The sequence below is a fragment of the Armigeres subalbatus genome, chromosome 3 (genome assembly GCF_024139115.2).
Source record: "Armigeres subalbatus isolate Guangzhou_Male chromosome 3, GZ_Asu_2, whole genome shotgun sequence".
Taxonomy (NCBI): Eukaryota; Metazoa; Arthropoda; class Insecta; order Diptera; family Culicidae; genus Armigeres; species Armigeres subalbatus.
The window spans coordinates 385,217,729-385,238,403 of record NC_085141.1 but is presented as its reverse complement, the minus strand read 5'-3'; the positions used below and the strand labels follow the sequence as shown (position 1 = coordinate 385,238,403).

At 40.7% G+C, this 20,675-nt stretch overlaps 1 protein-coding gene and 1 long non-coding RNA gene across 2 annotated transcripts in view; one reads left to right on the top strand and one right to left on the bottom strand.

Moving 5' to 3' along the window:
• The window catches only part of LOC134223826 (uncharacterized), a 136,970-nt gene that overhangs the window by 17,644 nt on the left and 98,651 nt on the right, over window positions 1-20,675 (bottom strand). The gene's annotated exons all lie outside the window — the stretch shown is intronic.
• On the top strand, window positions 9,400-10,361 carry LOC134223824 (uncharacterized). Its single transcript, XR_009982738.1, has 3 exons — window positions 9,400-9,620; window positions 9,696-9,855; window positions 9,935-10,361. It is a non-coding gene; the product is annotated as an uncharacterized LOC134223824 (long non-coding RNA).

Here is a 20,675-nt window from a genome sequence, read left to right as displayed (position 1 = left end):
AATATAAATAAACACAAATCATCTGCTATCCAAATGAGAAATTCATCACATCGATTGTGCACACAACACTACTGGCTGTGATATCTACTTGTAGTGTACGTGCGATACGTGTTTACTGTTTCGCTTATCCGGCTGGAACAGTACGCCGATGCTATTGTTCGCGTGATGTGACGGTTTTCCGTTCAGTGAACTTTACAATGGGACATAGGCTGATTGTACCCCGTTTGGCATAATGCCGTTTAGCATAATGTCATTTGGCCATAACGGCCGTTTGGCATAATGGCCCTTTAGTATAACGGCCGTTTGGCATAATGGTCGTTTGGCATAATGGTTATTTGGCATAATTTGTTATTAAAGCTTTTTGAATAATAAATAATATTGAGCCATTCAGCTTAGTTGATTCTACTATGAAGCTTTGGACGCATGATTGTACGATGCAGCAAAATAACAATTAAGCAGGTTCCTGTAAGAACAGAAATATTTCAAATGTTAACACACAGCTACTAGCAAGATAAATCTTCTTTGAACTAATTTGACGCCGGTGAATTTCTTCTTTTTATTAGCTCTTCTTCTTTTTCAATGGCTCATTCCTACTGGAACTTCGCCTGCTTTTCCATTTAGTTTTCTATAAGCATTTCCTCAGTTATTAATTGGAAGCTTTTCTATGCCTACCCTTGCACGGATATTTATCGCGTAAGGCAAGTACAACCGAATACACTATGCTCAGGGTGTCGAAAAAGTTTCCAACACTAAAACTTCCTAGGCAGAACCGAGAATCGAGCTCACCATCTCCGGATTGGCAATCCTATGCCTTTGCTCACAAGGCTGCTGGAGACCCCGATTTTATCAGTCAAATAAATCCTATTCGCTCATGTGTTCTGGAAAATATTTTTTGAAAAGGAATCTCATTCGCTCATACATGAATACATTACTTCTATTTGTCGATCTTATTCACCATTGCCACCATCAGTCGGACAAATGCACTCTTCGAAAGAAGGAATCATATCCTCCCTGTCCTTATACTGAACAAATGCCTTAATTGAAAGAAGGAATCATATCCTCTCTTGCCTTCTACCAGGCAAATGCATCCCTCATCATGTCTCCTCTTGCCTTAAACAAAGCGAATGCCTGAATTGAAAGAAGGAGTCATATTCTCTCTTGCCCTCTGTCGCTTGTCTCTCAAAGAAGGGATCATATCTCCCCTTGCCTCAAACCGAGCAAATGGCTAAGTCGAAAAAAGGAGTCATATCCTGTTTTGCCTTCTGATGGGAAAATGGACCCGTTGAAAGAATGGATCAAGTCTCCAGTTGCCTAAAATCGAGCAAATGCTTGAATTGAATGAAGGAATCATATCTTCATTTGCTTTCTGCACATCAAATGTATTCATTGAAAAAAGGAATTATACCAGAAAAGGCAGATATAAAACATTACTCTACGATACTACCCATAATTCCATTACCCTTAATAATATTACCCCAAAGGCGACTACCCCGAATGATTCACTACCCTGATTGCTATTACCCGTAATGTATTTTTAGTCATAGTAGGTATATAGTCATTATTTGAAGTTTATACATCAGATCAATAAAAAAAATTACTCAATAAATGTTCATTACGATTATTGTCTTTATTTACGACATTTTCGGCCTTTATCCCGTTCTACACCCCACACGCGCACCCTTCAAGAGTCCTGAAGGGTAGGTGGAGATTATGCAGCACATTCTCATGCACAATGCAGAGAGTCGGAGGCATTTGCGGTCAACGTCAGCATGGCTACAAGGGCAACAAGGTTGAAGTTGTTTCTTTGTCGCTGTAGTAAAAGTAGTTAGTAAGTAGTAAGAATGAGCGAGTAAGAGTAAGTGAGTAAGAGTGAGTGAGTAAATGTGAGTGCGTGAGTAAGAGTGAGTGAGTGAGCAAGAGTGAACGTGTGAGTAAAAGTGAGTGAGTGAGTAAAAGGGAGCGAGTGAATAAGTGATTAATAATGAGTGCAAGAGTAAAATTGAGTAAGTGAATGAGTAAGATAGAATGAGCAAGTAGAAGTGAGTGAATGGTATGAATGAGCGAGTGAGTGAGTGAGAAAAAGTAATAATTCTTAATATTGTTTCATAGAAATTACTTCTTTTTTGAAAATTGCTCATTCTTAAACTTTGATTGATGAGATGAGTATATTATTTCTGCTTGAAGTCAAATGCATTTCATAAATTCCTTTGGAATATACCCTACTTGTAATCAAGTTGTTCTTGATTGACCTTTTTCCCCTTTCGATCTTTTGTCTTTTTCATCCTTTTGTCCCTTTCGACCTTTTGTCTCCTTCGACCTTTTGCCCTTTCAACCCTCTGTTCCTTTCGACGTTTTGTCCTTTCGACCTTTTGTACTTTCAACCTTTTGTCGTTCCGACCTTTTGTCATAGATTCATGAGGGAGTTAGAGTAAGTGAGTTAGTAAGAGTGAGAAAGTGAGTAACAGGGACTAAAAGTGAGTGATTGAGTGAGTGTGTAAGAGTGAGTGAGTGACTAAGAGTGATTGAATGAGCGAGTAAGAGTGAGTGAGAAAGAGAGAGAGTGAGTGATTGAGAGTAAATAAATGAGTGAAAATAGATAAGTGAGTGAGAGTGGATGAGTGAGGAAGAGCGGATGAATGAATAAGAGTGGGTGAGTGAGTAATAATAAGTGATGCGGAGGAAGTGAGTGAGTAACCTTACACTTGTGTGTGTGATAGAGATGGAGATCTTGTTTGTCTTCGGGAAGTCGCGTTGACTAAAGAAGGAATCATCTCCCCTGTGTGCCTTATACTGGGTAAACGCGTCATCTCCTCTGTCTGCATTATACCAAGCAAACGCGTCTATTGAATGAAGGCATCATATTGCGAGAAGATAGAAAAAAATCGAACCGGGGTCCGATGGTCGACTGTCTGAAAGTTGCTCCGCAAACGTCAAATCACTTGATGCACGGTAAAACATGTTGGTTTATTTTTTCGGTGTGAATGTTGATTATTAAAATCAACGAGAATATGTAACTTTAAACGAATGTTATATGCCGCTATATTTTTTTTAACCTTCTTCGGATATAAGAAAAAAAACTTACAAATAAGATGTTAGGGTCATATTGACCCAGAAATGTTAATGCTCATAAAACATTCAAATTTTAACCGAATTACAAAGTTTATATACCGTTCGAAAGATAAACTCATCAATTTTGTGGCTATGTGGTGATATGCTGGTTCTGGAGACAATGGCCACCGGGAAACGACTTCCACGGGGACCTTGTCGGTCATATAAGGGGAGCATAAAAATCGCTCCATATATGCCTTTCGATCGCTAATTCTTCATAGATTCTCTTAAAACGGTAATGTATGGTCCATGAGAGGGCTTCCGACGAAAGTGGCCACTCCTGGTACATGCAAGGTGCCCCCGGGGAACCCGTAGGAGGGGACATTTCCGTTTTAGCACAAAAATATACCGTGCGGCTGCTCTATCGTCATGATTTTCCACCAAACAAATAGTTATGCGCTTGAAATCGATAAGTGACCACATTGGCCACTCCTGGTACATGCAAGGTGCCCCCGGGGAACCCGCAGGAAGGGACATTTCCGTTTTAGCACCAGCATATACTGTGCGGCGGCTCTGTCGTCATGATTTTCTACAAAATAGATGATAATGCGCTCGAAATCGCTAAGTGACTACATTGGCCACTCTTGGAGCATATGAGGTGCCCTCAGGGAACCCGTAAAAGGGGACATTTCCGTTTTAACACCAAAATATGTCGTGCGACAGCTCTTTCGTCATGATTTCCCACTAAATAGATGATTATGTGCTCGAAATTGATAATTGACCACATTGGCCACTCTTGGAACCTATGAACTGCCCTTGGGGAACCCGTAGAAAGGAATATTACTCCAAAATATGCCATGCGGTGGCTCATTAGTCATGATTTTCCATAAAATAGATGATTATGCGCTCGACATCGATGATTGATCACATTGGCCACTCTTGGAGCCTATGAGGTGCCCTCGGGGAACCCGTAAAAGGGGACATTTCCGTTTTAACACCAAAATATGTCGTGCGGCAGCTCTTTCGTCATGATTTTCCACAAAATAGATGATTATGCGCTTGAAATCGATAAGTGACCACATTGGCAACGCCTGGCACCTATGAGGGGCCCCCAGGGAACCCGTAGAATGGGACATTTCCGTTTTAACACCGAAATATGCCGTGCGGCGACTCTTTCGGTGTGTTTTCTCATCAAAGAGATGGTTATTCAGCTCGAAATCAGTAAGTGACCACATTTCCTACTCTTGGAACCTGTGAGGTGCCCTCGGGGAATCCTTAAAAGGGGACATTTCCGTTTCAACACCAACATGTGTCGTGCGGCAGCTCTTTCGTCATGATTTTCCACTAAATAGATGATTATGCCAGTGAAATCGATAAGTGACCACATTGGCTACTCTTGGAACCTAACAGGGGCCCACAAGGAACCCGCAGGAGGGGACATTTCCGTTTTAGCACCAAAATATGCCGTGCGGCGACTCTTTCGGTGTGTTTTCCCGCCGAAGAGATGGTTATTCAGCTCGAAATCGAAATTATGTTGAAGCTCTATACACTGATTTCAGTAAGGCGTTTGACAGAGTTGATATTTCTCTCTTACTTTTCAAATTATCCAAGCTAGGCCTCAATCCCAGGCTAATAAAATGGATTGAATCATATTTGACTGGCAGAACCCAGAGAGTAAGATTTGATGGATGTTTGTCAAAACAAGTTAAGGTTACATCTGGAGTACCACAAGGATCCCACCTTGGTCCATTGTTATTCATCTTATTCGTCAACGATGTGAATCATGTTTTGAATTACCTGAATGTTTCAATTTACGCAGATGACATGAAACTCTTTTTAGAAATACATAAGCAACCTGATCTACTAGTGTTTCAAAATAAAATCAACGATTTTCATAAATGGTGTAAGAAAAATCTGTTACAACTGAATATAAAAAAGTGCCATTCAATCTCGTTTACAAGAAAGATCAATACGGCACAAGAACAAATATACATAGGTCAGAAAACAGTTGAAAGATGCAAACTAATTAGAGATTTAGGTATCATTCTGGACTCCAAATTATCGTTTATAGATCACTATAATAATATTATCTATAAAGCAAGCAACATGCTTAGTTTTATCAAAAGATTCAGTTATAATTTCAATGATCCTTACACAATCAAAACTTTGTACGTTGCACATGTTAGGCCTCATTTAGAATACTGCAGTGTAGTTTGGGCTCCGTATCATGAAACACATGTAAACCGCATAGAATCAGTTCAGAAACAATTTTTACTTTTTGCGCTCCGAAAACTAGGGTGGACGTCTCTACCATTGCCTCCTTATGAATCACGGTGTTTATTAATTAACCTAGAAGAACTCAAAAAACGCAGGGAATTCTCAATGATAGCTTTCATGAACGATAATATCGCACAAAGAGTGGATAGTAGTGAAATTTTGGCAAATATTAATTTTTACGCCCCTATCCGTCCACTTAGAAATAGAAGTCTATTTTATATCAATAATCAAAGAACAAACTATGGCAGAAATGGCCCAATAAATAGAATGATGACATGTTATAATGCACATTGTGAAACAATTGATGTAACGATGAGTAAAACTAATCTAAAAAAAGTGTTCTTCTCTAGACAAGTTAGGTAATGACTGAAGTACACATAGACTAGATAATAAGTATTTATTGTACAAAGTATAATTGGTCTACATTTGATTGACGGCAAATAAATAAATAGGTCATTCATTCTGAACTTAATATCTACAACCTACAAGGTACCCGCAGGAGTCTCACAGAAGGAGAGATTTTCTTTTTTATATCAAAATGTTGCGTCTTCATATCATTGTCCACGGCGATCGGTAAAAACCTCAAACTTTTATGAGTCGATATTGAAGGGACCATCGACTAATGGTTATATCGAGATACGGAATAGAAAATCCTTGGAGAGCCGTTCGAAGGAATCATCACAGTAACCCAGAAACTATTTTTTTAATTTGACTCAGTACTCAATTTCAAATGAAGAACAATTTCAAGCGCATAACCAACTTTTTGAAGACTTGTGGCCAGGGTAGACAATGATAGACGAAGATAGAGCTGCCGCAAGCGGCACAGTACATTTGACATAACCATGAAAATGTCCTCTCCTACGGGTTCGCAGGGCACCTCAAAGCACAAGACCATCTGTTTGGTAGAAAGTAACAAAGAAAGAGCCACCGCAGGGCATATTTTGGTGTTAAAATGGAAATGTACTACTCTACGGGCTCCCGGGGCACCTCATAGGTTCTAAGGGTGGACAATATGTCAATAATCGATTTCGAGGGCACCTATTTGGAGGAAAATCACGACGAAAGAGCCGCCGCATGACATATGTTGGTGTAAAAATGGAAATGTCATCTTCTACGTGTTATCCGAGGGAGCCTCATAGGTTTCAAATGTAGCCAATGTGGTCACTTATCGATTTCGAGCGCACGACCATCTGTTTGGTGGAATACACCGAAAGAGTCGCCGCGCCGCTTATATTGGTGTAAAAATGGAAATGTCCCCTTCTACTGGTTCCCCGGAGGTATAAATGTTGGTGTAAAAATGGAAATGTCATCTTCTACGTGTTCTCCGAGGGAGCCTCATAGGTTCCAAATGTAGCCAATGTGGTCACTTATCGATTTCAAGCGCATAACCATCTGTTTGGTGGAAAATCATGACGAAAGAGCCGCCGCACGGCATATTTTGGTGCTAAAACGGAAATGTTCCCTCCTGCGGGTTCCCCAAGGGCACCTTGCATGTACCAGGAGTGTCCAATGTGGTCACTTATCGATTTCAAGCGCATAACCATCTGTTTGGTGGAAAATCATGACAAAAGAGCCGCCGCACGGCATATTTTGGTGCTAAAACGGAAATGTCCCCTCCTACGGGTTCCCCAGGGGCACCTTGCATGTACCAGGAGTGGCCAATGTGCTCACATATCGATTTCAAGTGCATAAGCATCTGTTTGGTGGAAAATCATGACGAAAGAGCCGCCGCACGGCATATTTTGGTGCTAAAACGGAAATGTTCCCTCCTGCGGGTTCCCCGGGGGCACCTTGCATGTACCAGGAGTGGCCAATGTAGTCTTTTATCGATTTCAAGCCCATAACCATTTGTTTGGTGGAAAATCATGACAAAAGAGCCGCCGCACGGTATATTTTGGTGGTAAAACAGAAATGTCCTTTCCTACGGGTTCCCCAGGGGCACCTTGCATGTACCAGGAGTGGCCAATGTGGTCATTTATCGATTTCAAGCGCATTATCATCTATTTTGTGGAAAATCATGACGACAGAGCCGCCGCACGGTATATTTTGGTGCTAGAACGAAAATGTCCCCTCCTGCGGGGGCACCTTGCATGTACCAGGAGTGGCCACTTTCGTCGGAAGCCCTCTCATGGACCATACATTACCGTTTTCAGAGAATCTATGAAGAATTAGCGATCGAAAGGCATATATGGAGCGATTTTTATGCTCCCCTTATATGACCGACAAGGTCCCCGTGGAAGTCGTTTCCCGGTGGCCATTGTCTCCAGAAACAGCATATCACCACATAGCCACAAAATTGATGAGTTTATCTTTCGAACGGTATATAAACTTTGTAATTCGGTTATAATTTGACTGTTTTATAAGCATTTACATTTCTGGGTCAATATGACCCTAACATCTTATTCGTAACTTTTTTTGTGGGGTCGTTCCTGTTGCACCTTAAAATCCTTTTTTCATGTCAGATGCTTCATTTCCACAAAATATTAAAAGTCAAGAAATTTCAGAACGATCGGATTATCAGGTAGAAAGTTATTCTACTTTGAAGTTTCGTTTTGGGTCATATTGACCCCAACATCTTACTAAGGTTAAACAAGTTTTATGGTACTTTCAAGGCATTTTGTCATATATTTATGTGATTTTAAAATATTTCAGATTTCTCGAATACTCTTGATGTCAAGAAATATCAATGCTTTTCGTATGATGTACCAGTTGTGGCTATAGCAACAATTGTCGCACTAGTGCTTTATATGCCAAATGGCTAATCAAATCACCGTAAACCAAGTTCAGATCGATAAAGCATATTCATGTGATACGATAACACCATTGATCTCCTCCAAAACAAGCAAAGCATAATTGTAAAAATTGATTTTGCTTAATTTTTGACGTCCTTTGCACCAGTTGTCGCACTAGTGGTCCCTATTTGGCCAATCCCATAAGAAAACAATGGGATTTGCCAAATAAGGAACCAAAATTAAGAATAGTGCCACAACTGGTGCATGCGTTCCTATTATGGATTAATCAATTTTGAGGATAATAACAAATTTTATTGTGGTTTTCACAGCTGTTCTAAGAAGCAGGAAGTAAAACCTTCCCCTTGATATATAAACCCACATGCCTTTTACTTATAAAAAAAAAAGGTTGTTCTTATGTATGGCGACAATTGGTACACCCACCCTATTTGAAAATTCCGACACTTAGTCTGCTTCTTTTTCTTTGCTCCGGAAAATTAGAAGGCTCTCTTATTCCTTTTCATATAATAGTACTATTCTAGGGGGGTTAATTATAGATGAAAAACCAAAACTGTTGGTTAAACAGAATCTTTAATGGATTACTCTAAGTAACTCAATTTTTTTTTGCAATGATTGTCATTTTGCGATTCATCGATATCTGTTGGTGTAAAACATAATAATGGAATACTACAGATTCGAAATGTTTTCGGGGTAATGGCCTTTCGGGGTAGTGTCCCATTTATGGTTATGGTTTTCGGAGTACTGTCCCATTCGGGGTAGTGGCTTTCGGGATAATGCCATTTGGGGTACTGCCATTCGGGGTAGTGGGGTGGAGCCATAAAACACAACATCTCTCCTTTTATGTAAAAACGACAATAATTATAAACAATTGAATATATTTTACTGTACTTTATTGGTGATTTCACAATTATTATGCCAAATGACCATTATGCCAAACGAATTTATGCCAAATGAACTACCACCCATAGGTCAGTCTCTTGCATACTCTCATTATCGTTGTCATCTTGAAGATTCTCTATACTAGAGCGGGAATTGAACCCGCTACCTCCGCTCCGCCGATTAGGCTATCTGAGTTCCTGCCCGTTCTATTTTTTGAAAATATTTACTTTTTTGTAAAAAAAAATGATGCCTCCGGCTTTTTATAATCCTCCATGATTTTTCTCAGATACCAGTTTGGTAATGATAAACATTGGATCCCAATATATCAGGAAAAAAAATATTTACCTGAAATTATATGCGGTCTTCTTCTTCTTCTTCTTCTTTCTGGTGCTCACTTTGTTCAGTGAGCTGCTGGATGGCACAGCTTGAGCGCTATATTGCCAGTCAAGTTTTGTTTATAGTCTCGTCGACTTTACTGTCACGGTTTGTCAGGGTAGGTAAATGTTGGCAATGTCAGATGTCAGATTTGTTTGTTTATCTCGTGAAGGAAGGCAACTACATTTCGAAGGAGTGTTGTTTCATTGGTGGCAAACACTTGATAAATATTATCGAATTTGTCTAGTTGGTATTTGGTTCTCGTTTGTGCATAGTGGACACACGAAAACAGTAAGTGTTGTGCATTTTCTATAGCATCAGCATCACAGTTTTCGCATAAACATGTTGATCGTATTTTCATTTTAGCTAGCCAGTAGGCAGAATAATCGTGTCCAGCAAGCAGGCGATTCAGAGTGCGCGTTTCGGAGTTTGTGAGCTGTGTTCCGGAATACCAGGGTTTTAGCGGGATCGTGTTCTGATGTTGGAAAAATTTGCGGCCTTTTCCTTCCACGGCGGCGTATTCAAGGTACCATTGTTGTGCATTCTCGTCTTCCAAGCGGAGAAAATAGTTCTCCACGTCATGAATAAACATTTCGGTATTGCAGATGTATTGCTCGTCTAGACCGGATTTTGCCAGCTGATCAGCGGTTTCGTTTCCCACGACTCCGGTGTGTCCAGGAATCCACTGCAAGATAGTGTGTGAATCTGCGGCCATATTAAGCAACCTTTCAATAATGTCATCACGGTATCGCTGATTGATGTTCGACTTGATAAATTCCAATCCAGATTTGGAGTCTGTCATAACGACTGCATTGTGAATATCGTTGCGCAATACGTACTGGAGAGCTACATAAATTGCCCACAGTTCTGCAGACATGATGCACATGTAATTGTCTAACTTCAGACTCAAACGGAAGTTCGTTGCTGCATCGAATACCCCGATACCGCAGGATTCCAAATTCCTGGAAGCATCAGTGTATATGATTCTCTTTCCAGCATATTTTCCATGTAATAATGAAAGTGTTAGCTGTTTCAAAACTTTGTCGTTGATCGTTTCTTTTTCCAATGACCGTCCGGTAGCTCCGTTACAATCTGCACTTCCTCCCAGAGATTTTTGCTAATGACGGATGATGTTGCTGCTTGCAGAATCACGATATGTTCTAGGGCTACTTGCATGATAAAAGGTAATTTATTTTTTTCCGGTGTCAAATCTTGTTCTGCGATGGAATCTAGTTGAATTTTTACAGCGGAGTTTCTATGGTAGTGTTTCGCCAACTGTTTACCGGCGTTTCTCAGGCGCCGGAATTCTAATGGGCGTTGAGCTGCTAATGCGTATAGCGTATTTATCGGTGTTGTTTTCGTGCACCCGGTAACTCTCCGGAGACACTGATTATTTAGAACGTCGATTTTTCCTAAATTGGATTTACAAGCAGAACCGTATATGGTGGAACCGTAATCTACACAGCTTCTGAAAAGGGCGGTATAAGCCATTCCTAATGTCTGCGGATGTGCGCCATACTTTATGCCGCTGATTACCTTAATCATGTTTTGTCTTTCTGTCAGTCTTTGAACTAAATCCCTTATATGTGCACCATATTGAAGAGATCTGTCCAAAATCAATCCTAGGTACTTGTGTGTCCGAACGGTTTCTAGTTTTATATTTCCAATGTGGATGTTTAACTCCTTCGTACTGTTGATAAAACACATCGCCTTCGTTTTTTGCTGGTTCACCGTTAGATTGAGTTCCTCCGCCGTGTGTTTAAACTTTTCCAAAAAAACCTCTGCTCTGGCCACTACTTGGTCTCTAGTGCCGCCTTCGATTATCATCGCAAAATCGTCAGCGTACTGAACGAGTACGACCCCTTCAACCTTTATCTCGTGAAGAACCGTAGTGTACACATTAAATAATGTAGGGGAACACACATCTTCTTGTGGCAAGCCTTGGCTAACAAACCTAGTAAGCGTTTCGCCATTGACTTGAAGTTGAATCTTCCTGTTTTTTAAAAAAGTTACAAACCAGCTAACGATTTCTGGTGGTATGCTTAGCTTGAAGAGTATTTCTTCCAATTTATCCACTTTGACGCAGTTGAAAGCGTTTGAAAGGTCTACGAATACAACAGCTGCGACTCGATTTCGGCTTTTAATTTGAGCTATCTTGTTTGTGACAACTTCTAAGCATGTTATGGTTGACATCTGTTTCCTGAAGCCGAAAGACATGTCGGGTAAAATGCCTTTCTGTTCAATGACATCTTCCAATTGTTGAAGAACCGCTGCATTCAAGATTTTTAGTCCACAGTTGATCAATGAAATCGGTCGAGTACCCTCAACCGTTTCAGGATTTTTACCCGGTTTTGGAATGGCAATAACTTTTATGGTTTTTAGGTCGGTTGGTATTCGATTTGTTCTCCAAATCATGTTTAAGTCTCGGATTACGTTGTCTCTAACCGTTGCGTTGAGTATACCTAGCATTTGATAAGATATACCGTCGGGTCCTGGAGCCGATAGCCGAACTTTTCCCTTGGTTTTCTTTGCTATTAGACTTTGCCAAAACTCCACTGTGAGTACATCGTAATTCGCTGTACGAGCGGGAGTATCGTCCTGGTAGGGCTCTGAAGGAAAATGTTTGTGGAGGAATTCGTTTGCCAAATTGATGTCAGCGTGGACCAAAACGTTCTGGACCTTCCTTTTCCCTCCTGTCAGTCTTCTTAATTGTTCCCACACAATGGAAGCCGGTGTTTGTGGGTCTATGCTAGAAATAAAATCCTGGAATTTTGCCTTCGACGATTCTTTCTTCATTTTGATGAATACGGCCGCCTTCCTTTTGTAGTCCAAAAGCGCCTCGATACTTCCGGTTGTGTTGAACAGTCGCCTAGCCGCTCTCTTGTCTTCCCACGCCTGTTCGACTTCAGCAGTCCACCAGAACTTGGGTGAATGCTTGTTCTTTTGTTTAGCTCCTTTAAGAATCTTTTTCGTCGCCCTTTGCAGATCAACAATGGTTGCTACCGTATCACCTCTAATGTTTTTCATTCCATCAAAGACTTTTCGTTTATTAACAAAAAACTGCGTTTGCCTGCTCTTGGTTAGCTGGACCACAGTTTCTAAGGCCAAGTGATGACTGCCTACTCCATAATCTAGAACATCCATCTTCGTGTCGAGTAACAAGGATGATGACACAAGCAGCAGATCGATAGCCGAGGGGGTCTTATTGACTTCAACTGGGATAAAGGTAGGTTGGCCGTTATTCATTATTACAAAGTTTCCGTCATTCACCAGATCAAATAATATCGCACCCTTTCCATCCTGATGCAAAGGATCCCACGAATAGTGGTGTGCATTGAAGTCGCCACCTATTATAACTTTCTTGAACCCAACAGTTTTTTGCAGAATCTCTTTCATCTCACTCTCAAAATCCGAAACTGAAATATTCGGCGCTATATACATCGAAACGACCAAAATATCTTCTGCAATAATATGACGACCTGTCACCTGTATTTTCGGAAAAACGGGTAACTCAACGGTTCTGGACTTTATTTTCCTTTTCATCACTACTCCTGCACCTCCATATCCGTCACTTCTGGAATTCAAGAAAGTGAAATACCCTGGTATTTTATATTTGGTTTGTTCAAGCTCTACTCTACTCCAGCACTCCGATATAAGCGCTATATCATAGTCTTCCTTAACTAACACTCGTGTAAGTTCTTCCTTGTGTTTCTCAAGACTTTGGATATTAATTTGGAAAAATCTGATTGATGTGTCTGACATTGACTTACGTTTTACATGGTTCCTTCTCATCCCTGCGTTTGCTCCTGCTACGTGATCTTTCTTTGCGCTTCTTCTCGTCGTTGGTGATTTGATGGACGGCGCCCAATGCTTTGGACGTGCGTTCCATTATGCTGCCACTCGTACTTGCTTCTGCGCTGTTGATCATTGATTTCTTGTGCACGTTGTTCGGTCATTTTTTGAGCCCATCGTTTGTAATCTGTGACACGGAATTTGTTGAAAAGTGCGATTCCATTGTTCGTTCGTTCACCCGATGACTTCTTCCGCTTGTCCGCGAACACTTCAACCTGATCCGCGATGACTATAATTTTCGATTGGTCATTTCGTCCTTTGTGGTTTGTGTTTGTATCCAGGTTACGCCGAATAGTCTCCGGAAGCCATTTCCGAGTATGACTGTGGAAGAGTTGGAAAATCCTCTTTGTTCGATTGAGTAAAGGTGGGATGTTGTTCCTTGGCCTCCATGTAAGTTAATGTTGTTCGTGCCATAATAGTTTTAATGTTCCGTTGCCGGATTCTTTCCGGACAGTCCATGTCCGTGGTTCGATGTTCCGACTTGCAGTAGAAGCATCTCTTTGGTTTCTGGCAATCCCCTGTTTCCGAATCTTCGTGCATTGCGGCACAGTTGGAGCACCGTTGTTTTGATCTGCAGTTTTCCGTGCGGTGGTTGTACCTCAGACAGTTGTTGCAAAGTACCGGTCGGTTGACAAAAGGACGGACGGTGTTAATGCAGCAAAACATGCGCACTTCTCGTGGGAGCTGACTTGCCCGAAAAATAATTCCGATCCTGTTCGTTGGAATTTTCCTCTCTCCTTCATAGCGATGCAATCTGTTGATGCTGATGATTGGGCACGTACTGACGATACTCTCACGGATGTCTTCCATGTCCATGTCGATCGGGACTCCTGCTACTACCCCGGATACCGAAACAAAGCCTCTTGGTATGTATGCCTTGAAATTCATTCCTTTCAGCGACGGATCTTTTTGCAACTGATTAGCCGCTTGGTGTGTTTTCATGAATACGATGAGTTTGTATTTTCCGAGTGCACGTATGTTGGATACGTTTTGCCGATATGCGTCCGATTTTGTCATCAGTTGTCCAAAAGATAGTTTATTTATCGCGATCGTTCCATCCTTGTTATCTAACAGCTGTACGATAATCCGATACGGCGCAGTATCTGTTTTTTTCGTATTCGTACACTTGGTACGGCCTTCCGCCGTCCGGCGGCTTCCCCATTTTGCCAATCAGCTCCTCACTTCACACTTTGGTAGTTTTCGTATTCAAAACAATGAAATAACAAATTGTTCTTGTGTCACTTGATTTTTTTTTTTCTTCACACTACGAGAAAAAAATGGCGACACTTTGGATGTTTCACCGCGAATGTTATATGCGGTCTGCAATAGCCTCACCGACGAACCGACGTGTCACTGGCGCTCTCTGATTGTCCCACACTTTTGAACGGACATTCACTTTTGCGGGAGATCGCTCTTGTCAAATGAGCAAAGATACAACTCCGCTGCAATGTTAATACACGTAGGTTGGTGGCTGAGCTACGAAAACTTCGTGAGCCATTATGGTGGTGGCGGTAGTGTTCGATGATTTTTCATCATGGCGTCGTGGGCAACAAATTATAATAATTAAATAAAATTAAATAATTATTATTTTCCATGAGGTGACACGTCGGTTCGTCGGTGATAGCCTTGCGTGCAAAAGCGTAGGATTGCTAATCCAGAGATGGCGAGTTCCATTCTCGGTCCGGACTAGGATGTTTTCAGTTAGGAAACTTCTCGACACCCTGGGCATAGTGTATATAGCATAGTACTTGCCACACAAGATACACCCAACCAGCGGATGGCAGATTTTAATACAGTTCTGCATAAGAACCTTACAGAAACTGTATAATAATTGTGCATATACAGTTTCGGAAGATTTTAATACAATTGTTGTATTGAAATAATACAGATGTGTATTATTTTAATACAATATTTGTATAAAAAGCTTGCAGAATTGTATATGCCCAAATCTTATACAATAATTGTCAGATTTGTGTTTTGGGTGTACATACTCATGCAGTGGCGGAAAAGCTTTCTATTAATAATTGAGGAAATGCTAATATAAAATTAAGTTGTAAAGCAGGTCAAGTTCCTATTGAAATGTAGAGCAATTGAAGAATAAGATATGCGAAATAATCGTGTAGCATTTATGAAGTCGTATTTCTCCCATTGACCTATGTCAAAATTGCTGGAAATCAGCAAAAAATTTGCCGAAAATCAGCTAACAAACATCTTTTTTGCCGGAATATCAGTTTTCTATTTTGCTGGCGCACGGCTGTGCGGATTTTTGCCGAGCTGCAGAAATAAAAACTAAGTGTGTAGTTACAGATGTATGAAATAATTCTCCTTGTTACCTAACCGATGAGATGCAACTGAAAAGATAATCCTGTGATCAGAAAACCACCAAAAAGCACAAATTTTCGCTTGAAAAAATGAATACTATAACTTAGTCAAAATAATATAATGCAAATAAAAACGTGATGCCACTAATCAATTCTGTTTAAACAATTCTATGTAAAACAATTTCAAATTCCGAAAATCTTCTACTCATAGATCTGTTCCACCCAATTAATCCCAACGAAAAACTTCGGACTGAGTCGAACATTGTTTGTTTGTTTGACATCGCCTCGGTCCTCTTCTGATCTGGCTACCACAATCATCGTGTGTACTATAATAGCCATCATCATCGGTAGCAGGACCAGAAAGAGAATCAAACAGTGCTATAGTCAGAAAACTTTTATGGTGGTCACAATCAGGAAGCGTAATCTTTTTTAGGCCGTGCATTAATCACTTGGCTCACATGTTCTTCGGAACACTTTGTCCACTAATCTCTAGCACTCTGAAGATGGGTTGGTCGTTGGGCCGCACCGGTTTACGTAGCTACACTTCACCCCCACATTTCAAGGCCAACCAACGAAGCATGAAATCGGTCAGCACATTTAGTGAAATCTCCCTCCCCACAAATATTGAACATACGCAATTATAGAACACTTTTGTAAAATCATAATGAAACCATCCATGATAGTATGGATTAAAGATATACTCTCGGTTAATGAAACTTACTAATAAACAAATAAACAATTTAAACTGAAGAAACTTCCAATGTTTGTTGAAAGCTTTTTGTAACAAACTAAAATTTTGCTGACCAACAACAACCTAAAGTAATGAATATGAACAGTTTTGATTCGCTTAATAAGTATTTTATAAAATAAGATACGACATGATATGAGCGAGTATCTTCTCCTTTCAAATTCAATCCCGCGCGCAGCACTCATGTGTAACACACCGTAAACAACATTTCAAATTTGATGTTTGTAAAAGCTATGTGCTTTCACTGTCATTCAGGATGTGCTCTTGATTTTGATTACATCGCAAAGGAAGCACAACAGCGCTTTATGTACCAAGGCCAACCAAATTATACATCGACGCACAGTCGAGAACAATGTGCCCGGCCTAATCTCTGAGGGAGTGCTTCTGCGGCTTGGTCGACGACGCGACGGTTGGTTGGTTGCAGAATATGATTTTCGGTCGTTATGTCTCGTTGTCGAAATGTGGTTATCGCACTTTTTCCATTCAGTGCGTATGGAGATGACGGTTACAATTAATAGAGTTGTATAATTAAACATAATGGCAGTCGTTTTCGTTGATGGGAACACGTGCATAGGACACGTGCGGTTGACGCTTCGATTCTAACTTCGTTGGGATTTTATGTAAACACAGTTATTAGTGTTTGCATTTTGCGTCATCCTGATATAATTGGTGGTAACCAAAATATGTACTTTTATGTGATATTGAATTGTAGAGCAAACAAAATTGGACGTACCTCCGCCATGTGATTTAGGATTCATTTGGGGGACTTATATTCTTTCTAGAGTATCCCTTGCATGCAATTCAAAGAATAAACTTCTCGAAATGTACATTAGAATGAACACATTTAGAACATTAGATTCGCATCATGACAAACGACCCACACGTGTTTAAAACAATTGATCAATATCTGCGAAAGATGAGCTAAAGTTCTGTGCGTTATTGATTCATGTCAATTATTTTCACAATATCTGTCACACTAGAGTTAGATGGATTTATAACCTCAAATAGTATTGGCAATACAATAATGATTTCTATCGGTGTTCCAATGCGCTCCGATTTTCTCATAATACTAAGGTATGGAAAAATATTCTTCAACTGGGATTGTAAGTTAGGATTCCGAATAGAGGAGGCCTAACTTTTCAATAACTTCTGAATCGTAATATTAGCCAACTAGAAAAATATACATATTCATATTCAATAAATCTTGGAAAACAGTTCTTTTTCTCCATGCAACTCAAACCAGTTGTCCTGATTCCGCTAAAAATGTTGTACTGGACTGTTGTGCTATTGACCACTACTCTTTAGTCTTATCGCCAGCACACGGGAGGCTCCACGTTAAACTGACTGGCGTCCCGACGGCTTAAAACAGGTAATTGATCGCAATCAACTTAGTTTAGCCCTGGACGGCGGATCTGGCCTACTCCGACGAATGAGGGTATCTCGAAACCGAACCCAAAGTCAAATACCAAGGTCCATCCGGCAATTCCTGTGGAGCAAGTCGTCCGGTCCGCTGGTAGCTTGAAGACCCGTAACTGGTGGTATTTTGTCGCAAGCTACTCAGTTTAGTCTTCGGCGGTGGATCTAGCTTACCCCGACGGAGAGTTCTTCGACGAAAGAATTTCTTCCGACACCGATTTGATCCTTGGGAAGTTTGAAGTTTCACGAAAATTTCACGCATCCTCACGTAATCGTGACTTATTTTTATTTTAATATAGTAAAGTTTGCTAACAATAAAAAAAACTCAAAGGTGCAGCCCAATCGTGTTGTACGCAAAGGTGACGTAGGACTACGTAGCTATTCAAAATTGATGGTATTTGCCATAATAATTTGTGTCTCTTTAATTACATTCAGCAATCTGCTCGGAGGCCAACTGAATCAAGAAGTTAAATAGTTATTCCCAGTTGGATGGACTTTGATTCTCTAACCGTGGAATTAACATGACTGATCGGCCACTGAATCCTCTCGACTGGCTTTCAGTCGCGGGCGAAAACTGAACGTTGCAAATAAATATATTTGCGTTTGGTTTCACGCCACTTCTGATTCTGCTTATTTCTGCTTTATTTCAGCCATTTTTGAGGATGCCCAAGTAACCACCAAGCATTCATTAATGCATGTAATCAATCACAGATCAGCATATTAAATGCTAATTGCATTAGATCAGTTTTACTGATGTTAAGATGCATTTATTCATCGCCTGTCAAGCAACGATCCACTAGTTCAGCGTTACGAATGCAGCGATGCATTAACATATGTTTTATTTCAACATGTCAAAGTAATAAGGCATTATTTCGGTCGTAAAAGGGCCTTTTTCTACTTTAAGTCAACTTTAATGGCTGTATTATTTGCAAGCATATATAGCTCCATGGTTACTTGGGTGGTGTCCTCCAAGAAGGTCTTTATACAAAAGAAGGTTGATCCGACAATCCGATATGAACTTTCTTCAAAGTGCAAAACTCAATCGTAACTAGCAAATTTGATAGCGCGGCGGAGGGAGATGATGCAATTAATTTGAACGGATGGAATTACTAACAGCACCCAAGCTAACACGTTTAACCCGATGCCGCCGAAACAATCAATTTTCGCAATTAATTCTTTCTTTCGATAAAATGCTGGTCCTGAGAAGAACGTATTTTCTTTTCCCAATCTTTCCAATGACTAACTGCATCCAAACGTTTGTCAGCACCCTGCGTTGAAATTGTCCAAACGCCACTTTATGATTTTTCGCCAAGCCTTCACCATTTGGAATACATTTTCAGCATTGCCACCGCTACCCACGCCTTCGTGCTGCTGTGTCCGCTCCGCTGCATCACATTTTGTCCAACTCATTATACAAAAGGTTGATCCGACTATCCGAAATAATCTTTCTTCAAAGTACAAAGCTCAATCGTAAATAGTGAATTTTATAGCGCGTCGGTGGGAGATGATGCAGTAAATTTTAATGGATGGGATCACTAACAGCAACCAAGCTACCACCGAAACAGTCCATTAACGCAATTAACTCTTTCTTTCCATAAAATGATGTTCCTGAGAAGAACCAATTTTCTTTTCCCAATGCGCATTCTGTCCAATAACGGACTGCATCCAATCGCTTGTCGAACCCTTGCGTTGCAACTGTTCGACCGCCACTTGATGATTTTTCGCTCAGCCTCTACAATTTGAAATAAATTTTCAGCATTGCCACACTGCCACCCACTCCTTCGTGCTGCTGTGTCCGTTCCACTACTCGAATGTCAAACCGCTCGAATCAAAATGGCTTGCGCGCACCGGACAGCAGCTTTCTTGTATTCAATATATTAAGCCCGTTAGCCCCTCCCCTTTGTGAGCTGATATGGGTGTAAATAAAATGTGAACTCATAACGATTAATGAAGGGGCGGGGCTAATGGAATTACTTCATTAGATATAAGAAAGCTGTTTTTCGGCGCGCGCGAGCCATTTCGATCGGGTAGACAACATACCGTTTGGAGAATGACAAGTTCTAAGAATCCTATGAAATTTTCTCGCAAGATTCTGAATTCGGTATGAGATGTTGTTTATCTTAGATGCGTTTTGTTGCGAGGAATAACAACAGAAATTTGACTCAAGACGAAATTTCTTCATATTACAAAACATTATCTCTTGGCATCTGTCTGTCCGAGCGACGTTCACCGATGGGTGGTTGCTGTAGATAGTTTCCACTGAGGTGGCGTCTTCATTGATTTTATACAAAAGCCAACATTTTATACAAAAGAAGGTTGATCCAACTATCCGAAATAATCTTTCTTCAAAGTACAAAACTCAATCATAAATAGCGAATTTGATAGCCTCGAAGGGAGAAGATGCAGTAAATTTGAATGGATGGAATCACTAACAGCCACCAAGCTACCACGCCAAACCCGATGCCACCGAAGCAATCCATTTTCGCAATTAACTCTTTCTTTCCATAAACTGTTGGTCCTGAGAAGAACCATTTTCCATTTCCCAATGCGACTTTCCAATAACTAATTGCATCCAAAACGCTTGAAGGCACCTTGCGATGAAACTGTCCGACCGCCACTTTATGATTTTTCGCTAAGCCTCCAAAATTTGGAATAAATTTTTTGCATAGCCACTGCCACCCACGCCTTCATGCTGCTGTGTCCGCTCCGCTGCATCGAATGTCGAACCGCTCTTTGTGGAATATTGATCAAAACGGCTCGTGCGCGCAGAACAGCAGCTTTCTTGTATTTAATAAATTAAGCCCGTTAGCCCCCCCCCCCCTTTGTGAGCTGATATGGGTGCAAATAAAATGTGCACTCATAACGATTAATGAAGGGGCGGGGCTAATGGAATGACTTTATTAGATATAAGAAAGCTGGTTTACGGCGCGCGCGAGCCGTTTTGATGGAAATTCCATAGACAATGTCGGAGAATGTTATTTGCCACTGCCTTGCAAGCGGGTAAAATAC